We start from the raw sequence: 23,480 nt of genomic DNA on the forward strand, positions 1-23,480 counted from the left end.
TCTGTCTTGCATATTAAACTCCTAATATTTCATTTTTAAGTCTTAGCTAATCAAGAAACCACATAACTAAACTAGGCCGTGAGTCCTTTGGGAAGAACGATACTTGGTCTTACCAAGTTTATTACTTGAACGATTCGGTCATACTTGCCGATTGAAAAACAAGTTTGTGACATCATATTTTGGTGTTCATAAATTTGTCCATCAATATCCATGCTTAATTGATTGATCATTCATGAAAAATAGCATTTGTTGAAATTTAAATGACTTTGTGAACATTAAAGCATATGCACATCTTGATTGAATTCTTGGTCATAAGTTTGATTGATGTTTTTACTTATCTTGAAAAGAAGATTTTTGAATGAAGTGAACCATCATATGAATTGGTTGAAGATGGAGTTACATCTTGTTTGCTTGAGGACAAACAAAGTTTTAAGTTTGGGGTTGTGATAACAGTTGAAAAACTATTATTTTCATGCTTAAAATTGATACTAAAAGCAACCTTTATACTTAGAAACTAGCTTGAAATCATGCTTTTCTTCATATTTTCAGAAATAAGAGAGCTGGACAGGTTTATGCTTGATTTCAGTGTTTTTGTGCAGATATTAAGGTGAATTTGGTGAAAGAAGTGAAGAAGGAGAGATATGGAATCAGAAAAGACATCAAAAAGTGCAAAAGGAGAAGCCGAAGTCACCGCTCAGCGGCAGTTTACCGCTGAGCGGCACTCAGGAGCTCACGGGAGGTCCGCTGAGGGGCAAAATGGCCGCTGAGGGGAAGAAACGTGACACGCACTTACCGCTGAGCGGTATTTTACCGCTGAGCGGTATTTTACCGCTGAGCGGCACTTTAATGGGCTTGGACCTAATTTTCTGTAATTTACGAATAATATATAAGCTTTAGGGTTTCCTAGGGTTTGTATCTTTGGCTGGAACGAAGCAAACACTCTCTCTTCCACCCCTTTGAAGGAGGATCTTGGATGCTGAGGCTTCCTCTTCACCTTTTTAGGGTTTTATCCTTCATTCTTTCATTGTAATTCATCTAGGTTCACCATGAATATGGTGAACTAAACTCTGTATGTTTGTTGGGGAATCAATGTAATCTTTTGAAGCTCTCATATATGGAATCTGTTTTTAACATCTTTTAATTAAGACTTATGCTTTCTTTCATCATTAGTTAGGGTTTTTCCTCTTTGCTTAATGCTTGCATTGTTTAACTCATTCGATGCATGATTATTGGTTTTGTCGATATGGGCGCGTACGGGGAAGTCTAGATCCGGGGAATTTCTCCCAATATTATATTGGTTGTCGTTAAGCTCCTGCACTTATGAACTGATCATTAGGAATGCTAGGAATTGTATGAACTCGTGATTAGGGAGAAGCCTTCTTGAAAGGTACTTTAGAGAGTGGCATTAACAATGATGATTTGAATGTTGAATTCCTAAAATATATGAGAGTGGAAAAGATGAAATTGAACCCCAACAACATATTCATACATATATTTCATTGAAAGTGTTTATCTTTTGCTTTTTGCCATTGATCAAAACTTCATGCATACATATCTAATTTTCGTCTTCTGCATAAAAAATCCAAATATTTCGTCTTTAAGTCTTAGCTAATCAAGAAATCACATAACTAAACTAGACCGTGAGTCCTTTGGGAAGAACGATACTTGGTCTTACCAAGTTTATTACTTGAACGATTCGGTCACACTTGCCGATTGAAAAACAAGTTTGTGACATCATAATTTGGTGTTCATAAATTTGTCCATCCCAATGATACAAGATTCTTTACATTTGAAGAGTATCCTTGTGGTACCTTAACTTCTTTAAGACATTTACAGAAACTTGTTCTCTCCTTTTTGGACAAAGTGTATGTTGCTAACAAATAATTTCTGTTACCAACTTCTTTCGGTGCTAACTTGTTTCATATATTAATTTCAATCAAATCCAAACGACGATTAATCCTTCGTCTTCTCTTTTATATATAAAAGTGTTCGAATCAAACTGTCACACACGTTGATCTTGAAATAATCTTTGTAGTTTTCGAGATGGTAAAGTTGGTTCTAAAGAAATATTAATGGTCTTCAAAATCAATTTAGAGAAAATTCAAAGAAAATAAATATAAAAAGATAATATTTTTTTATGAAATGAATAATAAAAGGATTAAGTTTTTAATTTATACCATTAAATTAACTTGAAATTTAATATTTGTTATTTAAAAGTATTTCATCCAAAAGACAATAGTCCTTGACATTTAGTGTTTAACAAATGCATTTTATAAAGAATATTAATATTGAAATCAAATAAAAATTAACATATACATGAAACTAGCATTGAAGAAGAAGACCAAGAGATAATAAGATGACACAGGCAAGACAGGAATGAGGAAGAGGCCTCGAACAATGACAAAAAGCAAGGCAGTGGCGACATGAAAAATAGTGGTAGTGAAAAATAACGAACAACAACTTCAAAGGCTTAAAATGTAATAAACGAACAACCAAACATCTACGAACTCGAATGTAGGCAGCACGACGGTGAATGACGACGAATGGTGTCCTAAAAATATATTTGAACTGTGCTAGCAGTGCTACATCGACAATGGGAATTGAATACGAAGAAACTGTTCAGATATAGGGAAGTGAAAATTGAAAACTATTTAACCCTGACATGTTTTTTAATGACAATTTTTCTATTAAACCGTCATTATATACTATTAAAAACTTTATAACTGTTAAAAACTTTATAACGACGGTTTAATAGTTAATCATTGTCATTTTTTACATTTTTAACAACAATGTTACACTAGCTGTGGTTGTTTCATCATTTATGGCATATAATGACGGTTAAAATGACCATCGTTGTTATAAAGTTTAATCTAATTACTATCATTGCATTTTTATTTTATTACGTAAGTTTAGTAAACATTGTAATTGCGTGTCGTCGTTTTGTTGTTTTTGCACTAGTGTATTTTGGTAACTCACTTGCTCATATATAGACTCAACTTTGAAGATAGAAAATTTATCATGTGTCTTCAAATCATAATATTACACGCTTATAGGCCATAGAATATTATGTGAAAATAACACTTAAATATATATATATATATATATATATATATATATATATATATATATAATATGAAATCCATCATAACCATAATTCAAACATATATTTCAAAATTATAAAAATTCAAATTAGGTTATTAAAATAATTGTCTTGAAGTCATTAGTAAAGATCAACTAATCAAAGTTAAAGCTACAAACACAAAACTATCTAGAAGAATTTCTTTACTACATAACAACAATTTCATAGTCTTTTTATAACGTGTGATTTTAAGTGTGGCTTCCAAGTATCCAGTCCAAGAATTTTGTCACTTTTCTTATCATGAAGGTGCCCAATTTTCAATGAACCCTCTCTAATTTGGCTCCAAAAGTTTTCTTCCATCTAATTGTCTACCCAATATGAACCAAACCGAGACTCATCCAAGTCAACGTCCCTAAAACTTTTGTTGGAACTATATCTCCGCAATATGAAAATGGAGAATGCATGCACCTTAGCATATTTGTAGTTTGCTTTATCACAATGTGGCCTCTCACCAATGCTTACCACTTCACCAATTGCTTAGGTGCTTAAAATCCCTTCATGCCTTCCTAATTCATACCAAAAATATTACTAAAAATTTAAACTTCCATAAAATTTTTTAGAAGATTTAAAGAGCAAGAAGACAAAAAAATAATGAGAAAGGATAACAACATAGTTGCATAGTTTTACAATAATTTAGATACAAGAAATTAACATGTAAAGCTTGTACAGCATAATTTGATCATACATTGTTATGCTACTTTAAAGTGATAAAAATTAAACTCGTATACTACAATAAGCATACAGTTGCAGTGAAGAAATTAATTCTAGGCCAAAAAGATCGATGATCAAATTTGAAAGTGAAATGAAGCTTATAAACAATGTTCATCGCACAAGAATGTAGCTTGACTCCTTGGATGTTGGTTGCTAGTAGAATTTACCAAATGGAGAATGGTGGATAGCACAATTATATGAGCAGATGCACGCCTAGCTGAATACCAGGGGAAACTGTTGCTATTGGAGGCCAAATAGGGAGTTGTTGGGAATCCAAGTGAGTTAGAAATGAGAAAGTAGAGCACTATATAAAGATAAAAGACTCATTAACCCATTGTCTTAAGGTTTTGGGTAGAGTGTGATGACAATCTCTTATATAATTGGGCTTAGATGTCATTGGTATTGGTTTCCTCGGTGAACCTCCTCCTCGATCGACCCAATTGATTACTTGAATTTCCATATTTATGATTTTTACAAGATTATTAAATTAATGATTTGTTTACAAAGTAAGAAGAAAAGGAAAAATAAAGTTTAGTTATAGTATTTATACACCTTACTTATCATTTTGCTTAGGTTTTAGTCTAAAATCTCCTAAAAAATTGTTCGAGTAGTTATAATGTTCTACTTAATATATATTGAAAATAAAGCCTAATTTGACAAGAAGGGTTATCGGTTAGAATGATTTTAACTCATTTTTGAAAGTAGATTGTTTTCTTTGTTGTTGAAATTTAGAAGTTAACCACCATGCACTAGTACAAAAAGAAGAAAAGACACCGGTTCTTTTTGTTTATAGGCACTGGTTTTACAACCAAGGCATATACGACCGAGGTAAAAAAAGTAGGCTATATGTCTTGGTCACGGACCGAAATAAAACAAGATAGGATTATGCTTCAGTTTTTAGAGAACCGAGGCAGTAACGTGTTCTTTTTTTCAGATTTTAGAACTCGCCACCGTCAATCAGTGAGATTCAATTTCTGAGGCTGAATCTGAATGTAAGAAAACCCAATAAATTATCAGCAGGAAGACAAGACCCTCGCCACCGTCACCACTGTCACCACCGACACCAGTTTCCTTTGCTCGCCGCCGATCCGCACCGGGGTCCAGTGGTTCAAGCCTCGTTCCTCGATCTGCACCGTGGTCCATTGGTTCAAGCTCTCTACTCATCGCCGATCCGCACTGGGGTCCAGTGGTTCAAGCCTTGTTCCTCGATCTGCACCATGGTCCAGTGGTTCAAGCCCTCTACTCGCCGCCGATCCGCATCGGGGTCTAGTGGTTCAAGCCTCGTTCCTCGATCTGCACCGTGGTCCAGTGGTTCAAGCCCTCTACTCCACTACTGGAAAAGTGGGAATTACAGACGGCATTTTACCGAAGGCCTTGAAGCCCTCGGTATTTAGACGTTTACCGAAGGCTGTGAAGCCGTCCGTAAGGACCTGAATAACTTAAGTCCCAAATTGGGTTCTTCGATGCCCAATTTCATTTTCTTCAGCATCGTCGTTTTTGTCCGTCTCCTCCCTCTCTTCACACAGTTCCCTCCCAAGCTTCACGCTCCGTCAGTTTGTCCGTTAGTCACCGGTGGTGGTCCGTCACGGTGGTGAGTGGTGCGTTGTTCGATCTTCGTTCACGGTGCGTGGTGGTTTTGGGGAGTCGGGAGCTAGGGTTCGTCCTAGGTTGGTTGGTTCGTTGAGGGCTGGTGGTGTGGAGGTTGAGGGACTCTGTCGGAGGGGCCGTTGTGGGCTTCTGTTGCTGTCGTGCTCGTGAAGCAGTATCTTGGTAGAGGTAAGTTCCACAGAACTTCATTCACACTGTCATGTTCATTTTGCTGAAGCCTAGACACTGTTGCTGCCTTCATCTACTTTTCATTCACTTGTTAGTATATGATTGAAGGAACTTGGTTGAGGGACTTCGTTGGAGTGGCCATTGTGGGGCGTCGCCGTCGTGGTGTACAAAGGTTGCCATCGTCAAGGGCTATCTCGGTTGAGGTAAGTTGTGCGTTTAAAAATTCATTATGAGTTATAATGTTCTTGAATCTGTTTGATGTTGTTGTGGCATCAGTGTATGTTGTTGTTTGATTGAGAAAGATTGGTTTTTAATTGGAATGAGGGGCAAGGAATTTAGTTGGCAGTGAAAAGGTTATATAACCTTAACCGTAGTTTAGGGAAAATAAAAGCAAACGAGGTGGTGAAGCTTGAGCAACAGTGGCAATTGTTGTAACTGTTGCGTTTGCTTCTAATGCCTGCAAGTGTGTGCTCTAAGTACGCAAAACTTCAACTATGAACCTTTGAACCTGTAACCTCCCCTTGATTTGCTTCCAATCAACGTACACATAATGTTATATATTGTAAATGGTTGATAATATAGCAGTACGTAGCGGTCCAAACTATAACTCCTTAAATTACGTTTTACACTAATCCTTAAATTTGTCATCCAGATATTGTGTAGGTTGAGCATTTTGATTTTGCAGACATTTTCAAAATTCTCATATCTATTATCTCAAAGCTTAAAGAGAGTAACTCAACACGAACAGGCATGCCATATATGAGTTGAGCAAACAATAGGTATATTTAAGAAACGTCCACGATTATTGTATATCACTTTCATTTGTGGTACGTAAAATATTAAAGGATTGGATAAAGACAGGGATATATAATTTCAATGATAAAATCTATGTGCAATAGTAAAAGATTTTTAACCTGTTTTACATTATAAGATAGAATTTAGAGTGGTAGATGAGAAGGTTCTTGTATCCATGGAGTCAAAGCACATGTTTTAAAACTGAGTGAAAACAATAGAAAGAAAAGTATTGAGATATTAAAAGAAAGAGTGAAAGAAGTAGTAGATGTTGCTAACAATTAACCTATAAGGGTAATGACACGCTTCAAACGCACTTCATCCTTTTGTGTAACACTTTGAACAAATTCTAGTGTGTTGACCCTTGACATATATATCATTCATATATACTTATCTCTTTTGCAAGCGACAGAATCTATCTCCTACCTTCTATTCCCACAACCCAAATCTTATCTCAACAGCTAATCTTTCACATCAATGCATGGTCTACGTTATCTATAAATATGTAAACTTGTTAGAAGAGAAGGAAAAGAAGGAGAAAGTTTATCAGTATTCCTGCAATTTTTATCTGTTCAAAGCTGATTTTCATGGAAGAGTGAATTGGAAAATGTGAGCCAAGGATGACTTGCCGGTTGTTGTGTAATATCACTCGGTAAAGTCTTTCTTGGCTCTTATTTACTATTTTTCTTTTCATGTAAAATCTTTGAACATTTGTAACACAAGATTTGTAATAGTTGTGCAATGTCCATGCAATCCAACAACATAAACTCAAATTTTAACCTAGCAGTAGATTACAGTTTGTTGCTTATGATAGACCACCATCATCATTCCTCTACCAACAACATTATCTGTACCACAAAGACTCAAATCTCGGGAGTCCTCCTATCAGATCTATTTGCTACTGCAGAATAGTTCTTCTTTCGTAGACCTCCTTCTGTTCACTAAGATGGGCTGCAGAATAATAAAATGGGCTGCACCAACCTCTCAACAATGTTTCACTGACACAGCTCCATAATATATATGTATGTAATGGGTGAAACAATACCAAAAATTTTAAAGAAAAGGAGGAACGAAAAACAGTGACAGGTTAGTAAAAAGGGTACCCAGTTGGGTACAGGGGATTGGGTAATATGGTATTGTACGTCACTATATTTTCTGTCTTAAGGCTTCATTCATTCAGCTTCTCCACTCATATCTCCCCAAAAGCTTTTGTTTCTTTCTACTTATGGAAGGCCCTTAAACTTTCTCACTCTGCTTCACTTTCTCCCTTTAGCATTTTCTTGGGAAAAATTTCCACAAAATCAGTAGCAGTTTTTTTCGGTCTCTGATATACCAAAACTCCTATTCTGTTTCTTCTTCTTCTTTTTTTTCTGAAAAAAACTGTTAAGGAATTTGCGCGAGCGCGGATCTACTTAGCTTTTGAGCTTTGTGTTTACTTATTATTTGCTGAAGAGGCTGAGGTTGCAAAGAAGAGTGAACTAGAAATAGGAAGGGAGTAGTAGGGCATCCTATTTTGCTAAGTCTTCCTTTAATTACAAACTCGCAAGGTTGTTTATGTGCCTTAATGTTGTGATTCTGTTATATCTATCTTTTTTTATGCTTAACTCTGTAACAGTAAAACCATGCTAATTATTTACTTTTACTTATTTGTTTTTCACTGTGATTGGTTGTTGGCTGAGTTGCTAGTTAATGGCATGATTGTTATGACTGGACCTTTTTTTCATCATGCTGAAGCCCGATTTTCTCATAAATGGTGTTTTGTCGTTAGCATAGGGCTTTTTGGGTTGCTGTTAATTTGGAGTGAACGATGGATTTGACTTTTACTGTTTCAGTTTTTGGCACTTTTTGGATTGCTAGTTAATGTTTTGCAACATGAATGTTTTTTCATATTTACGTTAAATATTATACTAGTTTAATCCCTCAAACATTAAAATATAGATTACTATGATGTATTATCAAGTTTATATTTTCAAATCATAAAAGTTAACAAAAGCTTAAGTTCTTTCTATACAGCATCAATACTTTTAAAAAGAATTACTGTAAAAGTTAACAAATTTATTAACCAACTAAAATTTCTTTACACTGTTAATCCACAAACTATTCACATAACTGATGAAGAAAGAATGGATTAAGGTATGTAATAGACTAATTAAGATTGAGATGATGATAGCATGAAGGATTAAGTGAAAGAGAAGTAATGTGAAGGTCTTAGATAGAAGGGTGTGTGTCTTAGGTTGGTTTGACCTTACGGCTTCAACAAGAAACATTTGAAAATGGGCTATTAACAAACCTTTTTATCATCACTCAATCACATCTATTTTCTTACTTTAAATGTCTTGTATACAGCTCTAAATATATAAAACATGTTACACACATTTTGAAGTCTAACTTAAGATGTGAATATAGTTCAAAATACCAGGATAGAAAATCAGGTTATTTTTCTTTTATTCTAAAAGAAGTTCATACCATCTATAACTCAATAAGTTTATCACAAGTAACAAATTGATGAAATTATTCTTGTTTAATAAGTATCTCGAGTTTAAACTTTCTCTCTCTCTCTCTATATATATATATATATATATATATATATATATATATATATATATATATACACATACACACACACTTGCATTAACTGTTAAAAATTGTCTTTATGTAGTCTTGTACCAAAAAAATAACAGATATAAACCCTGTATGTTATTGTAAAAAAGCGAAAATAAAATGCATTTGTATTTTCCTCCTTAGTTTTATTTTTTTGGTGCTGAGCTCCCATTTTTTTTATATACTGAAATTCATATACTGTCAAGAAAATTAGATACCAATGACATATTTTTCATGAGCAGAAGTTAATAGTTATTTTTTTCTTTCCTTACTTTACAATTGATTATGGTTTTGCCAACTTTGATACACAGTACTTAAACATGCAGATCCTAAACTATGATGTTTTAGTATACAACGTTACATGAAAGACAGTTACCAACCTCCAAACTTCTTCTTTTTCACTCATTATATAGTCCTCTGAGTTCATAAACGGCTAGACACTCATCCCACTAAGTTAATCATGGAGAAGTCAAGCACTAAATGTGCTTTTAATGTTTAAATGCTTAGTTTCATTTGTTGTTTTGTTCTTTTCCTCAATAACATTTCCAAACTGTTTCACTATTGTTTTTTCCATTTTCCATAATTTTCCATGCATTTAGACCACCAATGAATGTTCATCTATATGTTGTATGTTGATGTATATATTGTATGCTCCTGTATATTGTATGTTAATTTATTAGGGTACTCCTTCATTAAGTTAAGTAGTCATTTAATGTCCTATGGTACTAAAAACATTCTCAATAGAATGAGAAGGGTAACAGTACCTTAAACACTGACAATGTACAAAATATGTAAAAGTACTCTATAAAAGAGAACTTTAATAATGTCAGATTATTGACTCCCCCAAATTGTACACACAACCACTTAGGATGTCAAAGGCATTTCAATACTGAGGACTTCTCTTTGGATGCCCTTATTGAATGCCTATGACAATAGTGTTGAAATTGCCTTCCATGTTTGACTTGAGTAGTAATAGGTTTATTACTTATGTCTCATGGAGTGTTGCTGTTTTGGCTAAGTTTTTATTTGTTTGGCTTGTCACAGAACATGGCCCATTTTCTCAACCATCATGGATGGATGTACGACCGTTGTTATAGTGGAAGGAGAGGTTTGAAGGAATCTTTTGTCATCGGAGTTGAAGAGTTTGTGGAGACGGCCCGACGAAATAAATATTATGTTGTTGATGGAGGGATTCGATGTCCATGCATCAAGTGCAAATGTACAAGGATTTTGAAAGATGAAGTCGTCAAACTTCACCTATACCAAAAAGGGTTCATGCCAAATTACACGGTTTGGACATTTCATGGTGAAGAAATTCCTTCGACCTTTGCAGCTGAAAAGCGGGTTGCATCAGGTTCGAATACTATTGTACATACATCTGAGATAGATTAATTTGCCGATATGCAAGAGATGGTCGACAATGCTCTTCGTCGCCATGCTGAACAAGAAGCAAACGATATTAATTATGAAGAGCCTCCAAATGAAACCACTAAGAGGTTTTACAATTTACTGACAGAGGCAAATCTACCTGTATTTGAAGGTTCAACTGAGTCAAAATTATCAGTGTGCATTAGACTCATGGCTGGCAAATCTAATTGGAACGTGTCCATTCAAGCAATGGACTTTTATACAAAATTGATGTTAGATTTGACACCACCAAACAATTTTATGCCGAAGAATTATTACCAAGCCAAAAAGTGTGTTTCAAAGTTGGGATTGGAAGTGAAGAAGATTGATTGTTGTGTTAATGGATGTATGTTATTCTACAACAATGAAAGTGGCAAAAATGATGCATTGTTGGTTGAATGCAAGTTTTGTGGCTCACCTCGATATCATACGATGCATGCTGGCCGGAGGCAAAAAAAACCCATTCCCTTAAAGTCCATGTTCTATTTGCCTATAATTCCAAGATTACAAAGAATGTTTACTTCAATGCAAACATCAGAACACATGACATGGCATGATGGTAACAAAACTGAAGGATTTTTGCGTCATCCTTCTGATGGTGAAGCTTGGAAGCACTTCAATCGTAAACATTCATCCTTTGCTAGTGAACCGCGGAACGTCAGACTTGGTCTATGCTCTGATGGGTTTACCCCGTACATTCAGGCGTCTGCATCACGATATTCATGCTGGCCCGTGATAGTTACCCCATACAATCTACCACCTGAGATGTGTATGACAAAGCCTTACATGTTTTTATCGTGTATAATACCAGGTCCATCTAATCCCAAATCATTGATTGATGTATATTTGGAGCCTTTGATTGATGATTTGAAGAAGTTATGGAATGGTGTTTGGACGTATGACGTTTCAAGGAAGCAAAATTTCCTTATGAGGGCAGCCTTGATGTGGACTATTAATGACTTCCCAACGTACGACATGTTATCTGGTTGGAGCACGCATGGTCAATTAGCTTGTCCACATTGCATGGAACATACAAAGTCATTCCAATTGAGTTATGGTCGGAAAAGTAGTTGGTTTGACTACCATCGACGGTTCTTGCCCATTGATCACCCCTTTAGAAGAAACAAAAAGGCATTTCGCAAAGGGCAAGTTGAAACGGATTTGCCCCGGCCCAAGTTGACTGGATCACACGTTTGGAGAAGAGTTAAAGAATATCCAAAAGTCACTGAATCTGGTCACAATAGGATAGAAGGGTTTGGAAAATGGCATAATTGGAGTAAAAGAAGCATATTTTGGGAACTTCCCTATTGGAAAGACAACTTGCTAAGACACAACCTCGATGTCATGCACACAGAAAAAAAATTCTTTGACAATGTCTTTGATGGACAAATTTGTAAGCACCAAAATATGATGTCACAAACTTGTTTCACAATCGGCAAGTATGACCGAATCGTTTCAAGTAATAAACTTGGTAAGACCAAGTATCGTTCTCCCAAAGGACTCACGGCCTAGTTTAGTTATGTGATTTGTTGATTAGCTAAAACTTAAGAACACAATAATTGAAGTTTAATATGCAAAGACGAAAATTAAATATGTATGCATGAATTGATCAATGACAAAGACAAAAGATAAACACTTTCAAGGAAATATATGAATGAATATGTTGTTGGGGGGTCAATTTCATCTCATCCACTCTCATATATTTTAGGAATTCAACATTCAAATCATCATTGTTAATGCCACTCTCTAATGTACCATTCTAGATGGCTTCTCCCTAATCAAATAGTTCATACAATTCCTAGCATTCCTAATGATTAGTTCATGAGTGCAGGAGCTTAAAGGCAACCAATATAATATTGTCAGTATAATATTGGGAGAAATTCCCCGGATCTAGATTTCCCCGTACGTGTCCGTATCAACAAAACCAATAATCATGCATTAGAATGAGTTAAACAATGCAAGCATTGAGCAAAGAGGAAAAACCCTAACTAATGATGAAAGAAAGCATATGTCTTAATTCAAAGATGTACTCAACAAATCCATATATGAGAGCTTCAAGAGATTACTTTGATTCCCCAACAAACATACAAGGTTTAGTTCACCATATTCATGGTGAACCTAGATGAATTACAATGAAAGTATGAAAGAATAAACCCAATAAAGGTGAAGAGGTAGCCTGAGCATCCAAGATCCTCCTTCAAAGGGGTGAAAGAGAGAGTGTTTGCCTCGTTTCTGCCAAAGATGCTAACTATAGGACGTGCAAGCCCTTATATACTAATCTAGAGTTACAAAAGATTACAAAAGTCCAAGCCCAAAAAGTGCCGCTCAGCGGTGATTGCGCGTCTTCTTTCTTCCCCTCAGCGGCCATTTTGCCCCTCAGCGGTTCCAACGTCACCTCTTGAGTGCCGCTCAGCGGTAGTTTGCCGCTGAGCGGTGCCTTCGACTTCTCCTTTTTGCACTCTTTCTTGTCTTTTCAAATGTCCTCTCTCTTATTCTTCACTTCTTTCACCAAATTCACCTCAAAACCTGCACAAAAACACTTAAATCAAGCATAAACCTGTCCAGCTCTCTTATTTCTGAAAATATAAACAAAAGGCATGATTTCAAGCTAGTTTCTAAGTCTAAAGGTTGCTTTTAGTATCAACTTTAAGCATGAAAATAACAGTTTTTCAACTGTTATCACAACCCCAAACTTAGAACTTTGCTTGTCCTCAAGCAAATAAAATGTAACTCCATCTCCAACCAATTCATATGATGGTTCACTCATTCAAAATCCTCTTTTCAAGATAAGTAATAACTTCACTCAAACTTAAGACCAAGAGTTCAATCAAGATGTGCACATGCTTTAGTGTTCACAAAGTCATTTAAATTCCAACAAATGCTATTTTTCATGAATGATCAATCAATTAAGCATGGATGTTCATGTGCTTATGGAATATTTCCTCACTAGGTAAAGTGTTTCACTCAACACACAAGTGTATAAGAGGTAAAGTGTTTCACTCATTCACTCCACTATCACAATGTCACATGAATCAACTTTGCCTTTCATTTAACCACAATCAAATACATTCACAAGCATGCATCATCACAAGGACTTTTCAATGGCTTATAATGTGGCTGGGCTAACAAGAAAATTGGTTTTTCTGGATCACAAAATCCTTGAGTTAAGAGAATCATAACAACACAATCTTCTTATTCATTCCCAACTTTCTTTTGCCTTTGCTTTTGCATTTGCATTGAGCTTTGCTTCTTTTTCTTTTCTTTTCTTTGCATATTCTTACTTTTTAGCTGTTAGCTCAATGTTTTTTCCTTTTTCATGTTTCCCCAATAACCCCAAACTTGAACATTTAACAATACCACACAAGATCTTCTACTTAACTCAAGGTAAAGATTTTCAATCAAGGGTGTTCAGTGTATATTTAAGGCTAAGGGTTCAAAGGATAGAACACAACGTGTTCTCTTTTAGAAGGCTAACTTTATGAATTTGGCCAATAAAAAGGGTTTCAAAAACACGGCCTTTGATCATATGATGCAAAACAAGCAATTGATTCAATCATAGAAAACCTGGGCAAAGTCATTCATGCTTTCAAAGTAATAGCATTCAACAATAACAACTCTGGAGCTCAAAACCTCACATATAAGCTCATTCACATTTGACATACACATCCTGCTTAATTTCACAATCACAATCATGATATTATGCATTTGTTCACAAAGCTTGTGAATCACCTGTATAAGCATTTTAATGTGCACATCATCTCAACATTAATCAATCAATAAGCATCATTCAATCATTACTTATCACACAATCACAGTTAATAGCAAACCATCATAAGGAACCAGGTGTTCAATAGAGTACATCAAACCCTAATCTAAAAACAAAAACAAATAAGTTCAGAAAACTTAAACCACAAAAGCATAATCATATGATAGCATTCATCAGTAAATGTTATCTCAGCTCCTCATCAGTCCGAGCTCTCTGTATCTTCCTCTTCCTCTTCATCATCATCTTCATCAAATGCATCCTCCTCCTCAGCTTCATCTTCATCCATGTCTCGGGCTGAAGCTTCAACTGCTTCAGCTCCTCCATGCCATGGTTCTTCTGGCCAAGCTACCACATTATGGAATTCATCCATAGTCCACCTGTGTGCTGGAGGGGTATCATACATCCCCACTATCATCTCAGCCGTGGCCACCTGCCCTCTGTGGATGGACTGCAACTGAGCACCTATAAGAGACATATACATGTCCCTCATCTGGAATGGTTCTGCCTCATGAGTATCAGCAGAAGTCCTGCTCTGTGCTGGCCTTCTCTCTCTACGAGCCTGGCGTGGTGGCACTGGCTGGGCTGCCTCCTCACCTCCACAGTACTGTCTGTAATAGGCCTCATCTATAGCTTTTCTTGGCCTCTCAAATGGTGGAACAGAAGTGTCCACCCCAACTAGCTTGCAAAGGTGAGTGATCAAAGAAGGATGTCCCAGTGGTGCTTTGTTGTTTGAGGTGTTAGCACACACACTAATCTCATCAGCTATCACCTGCCCAATATTAACATTCAAGTTTCTGATAGCACAGTAGATGAAGAGTGCCCTGCTGAGAGTAATATCTGACACATGTGAACATGGCTGAATGTTGGCATGAGAAAATGCCATCCAATACTTTGCAAGAGGAGTCAAATCTGTCCTCCTAATATTAACCACTGAGCCAGATCTATTCCTTTGGAAGTGTCCTCCAGGTATGCACAATACTCTCTCAACATCCTCAAAGTCAGCACCTTCCTCCATGCTAAGAGCAAACTGGCATTGCTCACCAGCCCACACAGTATCCAGAAAGTTACTGATGGAGTCAGGATCATACCTGATAGCATGGCCTCTAACATAGCCCAAATAATTCTCAGCTGGATAATCACCAATCTTCTTTGCATTGGTGTAGAATTCTTTCACCACAGCTATGTTGGCAGGTGATGGATAAGTGGCTAGCTTCCCCCAATCATTCCCTAACACTTGCTCTCCAAATTGAGGAGCAAAGTTAGGTATCATTCCAACCTTTCTCTCCATTAGAAGTCTCCTGTCCTGAACCACCCTAAAGTGCTTCTCATGTTTCCTAGAGAGGAACCTGCCATTATGGGGCTGCTCTGGTTCCTTTTCCTTTCTCTTGGTTGCCATGGTTTTCAATCTCTTTCCTGAAGAGGATGTCATTCCTGCATTCAAACATAAATCCAAAACCACAGAACACGATGTTAATCATTAGTAAACACAAAACAAAACTCCTTTTGAAGCTAAACCACCGCTGAGGGCCAGAATTTCCCCTCAGCGCCACCAGTGCCACATTCAAACACGCAACAAACCAGAAAAAGCAAATCTGGCAGAGTGCCGCTCAGCGGTGATCTGCAGATTTTTGCAAATCTCGTTTTTAAACTGTCCTAACTCCACCCAAATGCAATTTTCAGTTTTCCAGTTCATAATCAAGCAGTTTAATCGGTTCAAACATCAAATATATCATCAAATCATGCATAGAAATCAAAACCCCTAAATATTCATGCTTTGACAATCACAGTCAATTTCAAGAACCCTAGAATGAACAAAATGCATTTTACTTACTTGGGTGGAGATGCTAGATGATATGAGAATGCTTCCAAACTAGAATGCTCTCTTCCAACCCCAAACTTTGATAGCACACTAGTGTAAAAGTGAGTGGAAGAGAAATTTTCTAAAGAGGGAAGAGTAAAAAGATGTGGGAAACCTAAGAGGAGATATGTGGGAGTCTTAGTGCAGAGAAGAGCTTGAAAGAATATAAAAACGCGCAGCTTAGGGTTTAAAAATACCCCAATGGGCTCGGGTTCCGCTAAGGGGAACTTAAGCCCATCTGCGATAGTACCGCTCAGCGGCACTTTCGTGATGTGCCCTTCTCCTTCTTTTCTTGACCTACGTGCCTTCCTAGTATACCCCTCATAGGTTCCCTGCAATTCAATGTTAAAAATGCTTATGCAAATCCTAAAAATAAACAAACAGAAAACAATCAATCAACTGGGTTGCCTCCCAGGTAGCGCTTGTTTAACGTCACGAGCCTGACCCAAAATCCACCAACACCCATCAGTAGGTGTTTCCAACTTACCAGCACCCATCAGTAGGTGCAAAATTTTCTCACCAACACCCATCAGTAGGTGTTACAAACCTAACATCCTTCAGTAGATGCTGGATCCAACAAAAATATTTACAAAACTAATGTTCACAAATTAAAAATTACAAAACCAAATCAAAAGTTTTTAAATTCACTGGGTTGCCTCCCAACAAGCGCTCTTTTAATGTCATTAGCTTGACCCAGTAAAGCTCAAGTTCCTTCTTCTTTTTCTTCTTCTTCCTACTGAACTTCTTCAGAAATTTGATCAAACCAGGAACCTGTTGCAGTGTCTCAATCATAGGAACTTTAATCTCCAATTTTTTGAAGATTTCCATGAAGCACTTAAATTTCTTTTCCTTCCTATGATTCTTCTTTAGATGAGGATGTGATTTTTCATGTGATTTCTTCTTCTTTCCTCTCATCTTCTTTTTCTTCCTTTTTCTCTCCCTAAATTTTCTCTTTTTCTCTTCTTTTATTTTTTTCTTCCTTTCTCTTTTTCTCCTCAACTTCTTTATCTTCACACAAATTTTCTTTCTCTCTTCTCTCTCAACCAATTCTTTTTCTTTTTCTTCATCTTTATCTTTCTCACTCAACTCTTCTTTCTCTTTTCTCTCTACCCTTTCCTCATCTCCCTCTAATTTTTCCTCATCAAGAATCTTGTCACTTTCAGTGATAATGACTTGCCCTTCCTCCTTAAGGTTAACATCAGTATTAACATCATCATTTAATATCTGACTAATGTGACGAAGTTGCATCTCCATTCTTTTACATGATTCTTCAATGCTTTTCTGAGTAGAGTCGGAATTTTTCAAAAATCGTTGAAGGGTGTCCTCCAACCTATCCAAACTTCCTGATAGAAAGGGTTGTTGCTGCCATTGTTGTTGTGGTTGGTTCTCAAATTGTCCAGCAGCTTGCCAAAATTGGCTTTGATCCATGCTTGAGTGAGGTTCCCACCATTGGTTGAGATTACTTTGGTAGAATTGAGTGCCCCTATAGTTAAACTCTTGACCAAATTGCATTCTGCAGACATTAGGCACAAAACCCTAAAAACAATTGTTAGCACAAAAAGATAGAGAAAAGAAAAAAAATCAAAGGATATAATTGAAAAGATAAGAAGATAGGAAATAAAAACAGAAAAATAAAAACATAAAATAAAATAAAATAAAATAAAATACAAACAGAAAATTATAAACAGAAAAATAAAATAAAATAAAAATTCGAAATTTAAAATAAAATAAAAAAAATAAGTCAAAGATAATCAATAATCACACAAATTAACCAGTTAAACCATGAATCCCCGGCAACGGCGCCAAAAACTTGATGGACAAATTTGTAAGCACCAAAATATGATGTCACAAACTTGTTTCACAATTGGCAAGTATGACCGAATCGTTTCAAGTAATAAACTTGGTAAGACCAAGTATCGTTCTCCCAAAGGACTCACGGCCTAGTTTAGTTATGTGATTTGTTGATTAGCTAAAACTTAAGAACACAATAATTGAAGTTTAATATGCAAAGACGAAAATTAAATATGTATGCATGAATTGATCAATGACAAAGACAAAAGATAAACACTTTCAAGGAAATATATGAATGAATATGTTGTTGGGGGGTCAATTTCATCTCATCCACTCTCATATATTTTAGGAATTCAACATTCAAATCATCATTGTTAATGCCACTCTCTAATGTACCATTCTAGATGGCTTCTCCCTAATCAAATAGTTCATACAATTCCTAGCATTCCTAATGATTAGTTCATGAGTGCAGGAGCTTAAAGGCAACCAATATAATATTGTCAGTATAATATTGGGAGAAATTCCCCGGATCTAGATTTCCCCGTACGTGTCCGTATCAACAAAACCAATAATCATGCATTAGAATGAGTTAAACAATGCAAGCATTGAGCAAAGAGGAAAAACCCTAACTAATGATGAAAGAAAGCATATGTCTTAATTCAAAGATGTACTCAACAAATCCATATATGAGAGCTTCAAGAGATTACTTTGATTCCCCAACAAACATACAAGGTTTAGTTCACCATATTCATGGTGAACCTAGATGAATTACAATGAAAGTATGAAAGAATAAACCCAATAAAGGTGAAGAGGTAGCCTGAGCATCCAAGATCCTCCTTCAAAGGGGTGAAAGAGAGAGTGTTTGCCTCGTTTCTGCCAAAGATGCTAACTATAGGACGTGCAAGCCCTTATATACTAATCTAGAGTTACAAAAGATTACAAAAGTCCAAGCCCAAAAAGTGCCGCTCAGCGGTATTTACCGCTCAGCGGTGATTGCGCGTCTTCTTTCTTCCCCTCAGCGGCCATTTTGCCCCTCAGCGGTTCCAACGTCACCTCTTGAGTGCCGCTCAGCGGTAGTTTGCCGCTGAGCGGTGCCTTCGACTTCTCCTTTTTGCACTCTTTCTTGTCTTTTCAAATGTCCTCTCTCTTATTCTTCACTTCTTTCACCAAATTCACCTCAAAACCTGCACAAAAACACTTAAATCAAGCATAAACCTGTCCAGCTCTCTTATTTCTGAAAATATAAACAAAAGGCATGATTTCAAGCTAGTTTCTAAGTCTAAAGGTTGCTTTTAGTATCAACTTTAAGCATGAAAATAACAGTTTTTCAACTGTTATCAATCTTCAACACAGTTATGAATGTTAAAGGTAAGACAAAAGATAATGAGAAAGCAAGAAAAGATTTACCTTTGTATTGTGGACGAAAAGACTTAGAGTTGAAGGCGCAAGGTAATGGCCGATTATTTAAACCAAAAGCAAATTACACCATGTCAAAAGACGAGGCAAGAATAGTGTGTGGATGGATCAAGGAGCTTAGAATGCCATATGGATATGCTTCTAACTTGTCCAGATGTGCCAATGTTCAGAACGGTACTATTCAAGGGTTGAAGAGTCATGATTGTCATGTATTCATGGAGACTTTCATCCCTCTTGCGTTCAGTTGTTTGCCAATGCACGTGTTAAATCCACTGATAGAAATTAGAAACTTCTTTAAAGATTTGTGCTGAGAAACAGAGCATCTGAAAAGGGTGGCACCCTGCATACTGGTGGGTCAATAACCATTCATGAGCATGCCATTCGTATGGTAAAATTTCATTCCCTAACTTTTTCTTTCATATATAAGTTATGTATTTTCTATTCCATATATGCACTTCAAATCGTAAATTATGTTACAGGCACAAGCTCTGGGACGGGCGGTCCATGTTGATGAGGTCTTTGCACAGACTCATGTAAGGAAGGGCACTAATCAATTCGTTGATGAAAGATCTCGGAAGACTCATGTAAGCAAATAACACTATTACTATTACTAATTTTTCATTTATGTTATTCTATCATTCCCTAACATTGCTTTTAATGTTTCAACAGGAAGAATTTTCTACGAGACTTTCACAGGTCAGATCTGAACATGAGTCAGCTCCTACACCGGATGATGGCAGTAATGCAGAAGACGACATACGTAGGACACAGTGTTGGGTTGAGATCGTTGGTGGGAAGAAAAAGGGTCGACTGTACGGTGCAGGACAACTTGCTGCAAACTATACAACATCCAGAGGAGGTACTCTGAAGCACCAACCTTCTTCTTCCACCACTGCTCCTGACGAGGTCGTTCTCCGCCTCACGCAGGCACTGGAGCAACGTGACCAGGAAATCACTGATTTGAGAGCATAGTTTACAAACTTTAAGGCCCTGGTCATGAGAGTTTTGCCAGAAACTTCACAGGACGTACAAAATATCCCTCCGACCCAGCCACGACCCTCCTCGTCACCCGCTGCCCCTCATGAGCCCACATCAGTCCAACCCTCATCAGTCCAACCCACATCAGTCCAACCATCAATAGAGGAGGAGGATGATGAAGATCATTCTGATGATAACTATGTACATTATTAGTTTCATTTTCTTATTACTTGTTATAGAAACATTTGGATATTAGAACATTTGAAGTTTAGATCATTTCGATGTTAGATCAACTTGGTGACTTTGGATGTTAGAACATCATTAAGATTGATTGTTTTATGTTTTAACTATAAATACATGTTCTATGGATTAATGGATATTCTATGGATTAATGTTCCTTCTATGGATATTGATCAAAGATTGCATCTTTGAGATGCACATTATGCAGGTCTGTATGTGCTTGAAAACTGTTATGCAGGTTTGATTGTGCTTGAAAACTCTTATGCAGGTCTGTTTGTGTTGTTGGTTTCGCCAGAAATACAATTGTCCCTTACAATTCTCTCCAACTTACCGAAGGCTTTTGCCCTTCGGTAAATACCCACGCTAGGTAATTACCGAAGGCTTTTGCCCTTCGGAAATTACCGAGGGCTTTTGCCCTTCGGTAATTACCGAAGGCTTTTGGCCCTCGGTAATTACCGAAGGGCAGAAGCCCTCGGTAATTGTTAGCGACAATGGATTTACCGAGGGCTCCTTGGCCGTCGATAAGCCGTCTGTAACTACCCTTTTCCGACGGTTTATGGCATTTTCCGAGGGCTTTTGGCCTTCGGTAATGCCCTTCTTTTTTGTAGTGCTCGCCGCCGATCCGCACCGGGGTCCTGTGGTTCAAGCCTCGTTCCTCGATCTGCACGGTGGTCCAGTGGTTCAAGCCCTCTACTCGCCGTCGATCCGCACCGGGGTCCAGTGGTTCAAGCCCCGTTCCTCGATCAGCACCGGGGTCCAGTGGCAGCAAGCTTGGCGAGACAAATGGAGGTAGCCGCGACAAATGGAGGAAGAGGCAACAGCGAACCCAGAAATGAGAAGCACTAGCGACGGAGATGGAAGCAAAGGCGCGCTCCAAACGTTGCAGAGGAAACAACCAAAGCACTTGGCGGTGGTGAAGAAGATGAACAGGAGAATGGTTCTGTTTCGCGCTGAGAAGAAAATGAACAGGAGAGAAGAGTGGTTCTGTTTCACGAAGCAATTTAAACAGCTTACTACCTCGGTTCTCCACTTAACTGAAGCATAAACACCTTACGACCTCCGTCAACAACCAAACCGAGGCGTAAACATCAGACAGAATTACGAGAAAAGGCATCGGTCTTCGAACACCCGAGGCATGCAAACGTTACTACCTCGATCAGCAATGTAACCGAGGCGCAAAGAATCGACAAAAAAAAAAAGTTGCATCATCACCTCGGTCAGTATGGAAATGCGAATTGCAGGCCTTTTATGCTTCGGTTCTGAGTACAACCGAAGCAGTAGCTGTACATCAGAACAGCCAGCCGGCAGAGCAGTCCCATCTAGGCAGGCGGAGCAGGTATGGAGCAGAGTTTTATGCCTCGGTTTAGCTTAGAACCGAGGGAGTAGCAGGCTTTAGGCATCGGTGTCGGGGCAGCCGAGGCATATAGATCTATACACTTCGGTTCCTATAAAATCGAAGCCTATATGGCGCTTTCTACACTAGTAAAAAAAAGGGATTAGAAAGCGCAATATACGCTTCGGTTTAAGCGAAACCGAAGCGTATAAAAGTACGGTGGCAAATTCGTAATAATAGCTTAAGTATATGCTTCGGGTTTCCCATGACCGGTGCCTAAAATGTGCTACTAACTCGGTTCTACGTAAAACCAAAGCATAAACCGGTGTCCAAATCTGCTCCACTTTACAGCTGATGGGACTGATAAGAGCTACTAACTCGGTTGCCCAGCAACCGATGCCTAAAGGGCACTACTAACTCGGTTTTGATAAAAACAGAGGCATGTGCTCCTACTAACTCTCCATTTCTCTGATATTTTTCACTTCCACCGCCCAACATCTTCTTCTTCCCTCCCTCGTGCTCTCACTTCTCCCAACATCTTTCGTGCTTTCTCTGCCGTGCTCTCCCACTCTTCCCTCCGTTCTCTCCCATTCTACTGTAGCCTCCGCCACTGCTACCTTCGTCGCTGCTGCCTCCGCCGCTCCAGATCGCCATCGCCAAGCCGCTCTAGATCGCCAAGCTGCTCCAGATCGGCGAGCCCTCCGCCATTGCTGCCTCCGAAAACGAGATCCCTTCGGCTGTTCGCGAAAACCCTACCGTTGGGAGCCACCACCTCGTCGTGCGACGCCTACGCAGCTTCCACCTCGTCTGAGTGCGTCACCTCTGGAAGAACAAGCGGTGGCCGTTAGGGTTTGATGTTGATGGTTGTGGATTCGCGGCGTCGTCTGAGGTTGCTGATTCGCGACGGCCATGGAGGTTGAACAGGTTGCGATTGGGGTTTTTCTGATGTTGATGGTGGTGGTGCGAGTTAGGGTTTGATGACGGCGGAGGAGGAGGAGAAGCGGCAGAGGCAAATGCGGAGGGCACGGCAGCTCTGCGGCGGAGAATGTCTCGGTCTGAGAAGGTGAGATTTGGGTCTAGGATTTTTATTTGATCTGTGTTTGGATTTCTTTGGGATTTTTGCTTGATTTGTGTTTTGGGCGCGGCGGCTCTACGGCGGGGAAGTATGGAAAACTGGACGAACAGCAGGGCATAGGGCAGTACGTGGACAAAGTTGCCGATTATCTGCACCAGTATGAGGACAAGGCTGTTGCACCTTCTCAACCTGCAGATTCCAAACCTGAAGAGGGTGGTGGTTTGGGTGGTCTTGCAAAACTTTAGTGTTGTTGTTCTTCTTCTATGTAATATTGAATAAATATGATATGATCTCGTGTTTGTAGAAGAAAGATCTTTTCTTAGTTCCACAAACATTAATCATTGAATGGATTTGCCTGCAAGGTGCACTATCAGATTTTGTTTTTGTTTGTGTTCAATGCTTTTTGCTTTCAACATTGCATTATCAGATTTTGTTTGTGTTCAATGCTTTTTGCTTTCTGCTTTCAACACAATGCTTGCTGCTTTCACTGTACTGCCTCGGTTCAGGTCCCAACCGAGGCAGGAGAATATGAGATATTGACTCGGCTGACAACCGAGGCAAAAAGAGATAGAGTTTTTACCTCGTGTGGATATGCAC

At 38.0% G+C, this 23,480-nt stretch overlaps 1 pseudogene; it reads left to right on the plus strand.

Moving 5' to 3' along the window:
- The first annotated feature begins 10,066 nt into the window (after positions 1 to 10,066).
- On the plus strand, positions 10,067 to 21,268 carry LOC148193394 (uncharacterized; annotated as a pseudogene).
- Positions 21,269 to 23,480: the final 2,212 nt, after the last annotated feature.

This window comes from Vigna umbellata, chromosome 9 (genome assembly GCF_029865625.1).
Source record: "Vigna umbellata cultivar VRB3 chromosome 9, Vumbellata_1.0, whole genome shotgun sequence".
NCBI lineage: Eukaryota > Viridiplantae > Streptophyta > Magnoliopsida > Fabales > Fabaceae > Vigna > Vigna umbellata.